The sequence below is a fragment of the Phoenix dactylifera genome, unplaced genomic scaffold (assembly GCF_009389715.1).
Source record: "Phoenix dactylifera cultivar Barhee BC4 unplaced genomic scaffold, palm_55x_up_171113_PBpolish2nd_filt_p 002099F, whole genome shotgun sequence".
NCBI classification, from domain to species: Eukaryota; Viridiplantae; Streptophyta; class Magnoliopsida; order Arecales; family Arecaceae; genus Phoenix; species Phoenix dactylifera.
In genome coordinates, this window is record NW_024069372.1 from 45,001 (window position 1) to 48,318 (window position 3,318).

Consider the following 3,318-nt stretch of genomic DNA (forward strand, 5'->3'; position numbering starts at 1 on the left):
GTAGAATTTGGGCGGGTCTAGTCAACCCAAAATACTGTTTGGTTTTTGGGTTCTAACTGGAGCTACAGACCTCCATTTCATATGTTGTTTAGCTTGATGGAAAGATAAGACGTAGACCTAAAACTTTTTATGAAGATCACAAAATGAAGTTCTGCCCGTTTTGAAGTCTAAAACTTAGCCGAAATGGAGAAGTCCGAATCTATCCAGAATTTTACTGCAGCCCAAACCCTGTTTCGGTTTTCAGCTTGTATCTGGAGTTATGTATGTCAGAATAAAGCAAGCCTAGGTGCGTTGGAAAGTTGAGAACAAGATATAAAACTTTTATGAAGGGTCTGACTCCAGATTTTATCATTTTGGTGCTCTAAATCTAGCTGAAAAGTCGAGTCATAAAATCAGCCTAGAATTTCGGATTTCAGCCAATAGATATGGGGGAAATCTATTTCAAAATTCAAAAAAAAAAAGGAGAATCGGTTGGGAGAAGAAGAGGGCCAGCAGATACGATGGGAATGGAAGGAAGATAAGGGAAAAAATAGTTGGGAGAGAAGAAGAGGGCCAGCAGATACGACGGAATGAAAGGAGATAAGGAAGAAAAAACTCAAAGAATCTGGAATTCCGAGAGGAAGAAAAGTCAAGAATTCTAGGAAGAAAAAACTGGAATTCTGGGAGAAAGAACGAAACGGAGGATTTTTGCAAATACAGAGTTCTTTTCCTTTCTCTGATTTTTTTTTGTTTGCTGAATTGTTATTAGGATGTTGAATGCGAATTTATGTTTGAGAAATAATTGGATTGATTTATTAGTTATGATTTGCTAGTTTTCTTATCCTAGGGCTAGGACATAGTCATTGAATTTTTGATATGAATTGAGTATGGTTGTATTGAATATCTTTTGTTAATTGCAATTTGATGATTTCGGTTTTCATTCTTGCAATTTACTGGCCATGAATTGCATGCTTAAGATGTTGAATGAAGTAACGAAAGTTGAAGTTCCAATATTAGTTGGTGAATTTATCAAACATTGATAGTATAGTTTAGAAATAAATGCACACCCTTGTGACCTACATTCAAGAATTTCATAGATCATAATGAATTTATATTAATTTCTATGATCATGAAGTAAACATAGGATTAATATAGGTATAGGTGTTATGCCTTAAAAGAGGATATCACATAAAAAAAAGGGATTCGGTCATTGTAATTAGCCACAATATTAACAATCAGATTTAAATTTCATTGAAGGAATTCAATTGATGAATCCAAGCCCTAGGAAGCTTTCATATTTGATTTTTCAGGTTAAGAAATTGCAGTCAGTCACATCAATTTGGGATCGTCTAAATAATATAGAAATTTTTAAATTGGTACTTGAATCACCTTCTTGTGGAAACGATACTCTTTTTACCCTGTTCTACTTGTCATGACCCATGCACTTGTGGTAGAGTCTAGGGACTATCAAGTTTTTGGCGCCGTTGCCGGGAAGGAATTGTTTTTAATATCAATACAAATAATTTTTCCTGCATTAATTTAGTCTGTTTTGTTCTTCTTTTTATATTTTTTCTATTTAGTATATGCCACGAAACAGTGAGCTAATTGAGCCTTTTGATCCAGAAAATGAAAGAACGCCTATGAGCATTAAGGAAACAACAAAGATTAGAGCTAAAGCAAAAAATAAGCAGTAAGCCATGGCAGATAACCAAGATAAACTAGAATAAAAGGTTGTTGAGGGACTATGCATGCCGAATATCAATGGTGCTCGACCCAGTATTGTGAGACCTACAGTGAATGCTAATAATTTTGAGATTAAGCCTGGTCTCATCCAGATGGTGCAGCAGGAGCAGTTTGGTGGAGGACCTGCTGAGGATCCACATGCACACCTTGCCAATTTCTTGGAGATTTGTGATACAATCAAGATGAATGGAGTTAGTGATGATGCTATTCGACTCTGACTTTTTCCATTTTCTTTAAAGGATAAAGCCACGGCCTGGTTGAATTCCAAAGCGCCTAACTTTTTCACCACCTGGAATGCCTTGTCAAAAGCTTTTCTAAGTAAGTATTTTCCCCCAGGTAAGACCGCCAAACTTAGAAATGATATTACCAGTTTTGCTCAGTTGATGGTGAATCTTTGTATGAAGTCTGGAAGAGGTTTAAGAATTTTGCAGAGGAAGTGTGCACATCATGGCTCTTCTGACTGGCTGATTGTACAAACTTCTATAATGGATTAACATTCAGTTTAGGATTACCATAGATGGCAGCTGCAGGAGGTACTTTTAATGAGTAAGTCAATAGAAGAGGCATATGAGTTGTTAAAGAAGATGGCCTCTAACAATTATCAGTGGTCTAATGAAAAAAGGTATGCCTAAGAAAGTTTAGGTATGTATGATGTAGATGACATAAAACATGTTGAATGCCAAAGTTGATTCTCTGGTAAAAATGTTCGGTAAGCTAGGTAATGTGAATTCCATTTCTAGTCCTATATTGAGTTGCGATTGCTGTGGAGGAGCTCACATGAGTTCTGATTGTATGCAGGTTCAATTTGTGTCTAATTATAACAGGCAGCAGCAGCAGAACAGCCTTATTCCAGCACATACAACCCAGGCTGGAGGAATCATCCCAACTTTTCAATGGAAAGATCACAGGTAACCAAGGTAGCAGTTCTAAACCTCTTTCATTCTCAGTTTTCAACCAAGACCATCCCAACCAGAAAGTAAACAGTCTTGCGAGATAGCTATTGAGAAGTTAGCCAATGCCAGTTCAGAGAGATTTGAGAGACTGGAAGCAAAGGTTAAACAGTTGGCGAGTATCAATAGAAATGTGGAGATGCAATTGGGGCAGGTTGCCCAATTCCATCATTTCTCGTGGACAGGGTAATTTGCCTAGTAAGACAGAGATCAATCTGAAGGAGCATTGCAAGGCAGTCACCGTTGAGAAGTAGTAAGCAATTTGGTTAGGTAAGTGGTGAGACTGTAGTTGGTGATGAATAGACTATGAGAGGTGAGCAAAAGGTCGGTAAAGAAGTTGAGGACCTAACCAAGACACCATCCCCACTACCACCAGTCGAACCTTAATGTTCCTCCCATTCCTTTTCCTCAAAGGCTTAAGCAGAATAAACTTGATCAATAGTTTGAGAAATTTTGAAAGTATTTAGGCAGCTTCACATTAATATTCCTTTTGCAGACACCTTAGCACAAATTTCTGCATACACAAAATTTTTAAAAGAGATCATGTCTAAGAAGAGGAAATTGGAAGATCTCGAGACCATTGCCTTGATGGAGGAATGTAGTGCCATTATCCAGAATAAGCTTCCACCAACAGCTAAGAGATCCA

The 3,318-nt window shown here is 37.4% G+C and overlaps 1 non-coding gene across 1 annotated transcript; it reads right to left on the minus strand.

Annotated features, from left to right (window-relative positions):
- Positions 1–2,069: 2,069 nt before the first annotated feature.
- Positions 2,070–2,176, minus strand: LOC120109380. Its single transcript, XR_005510287.1, has one exon. It is a non-coding gene; the product is annotated as a small nucleolar RNA R71 (small nucleolar RNA).
- Between the last annotated feature and the right edge of the window lie 1,142 nt (positions 2,177–3,318).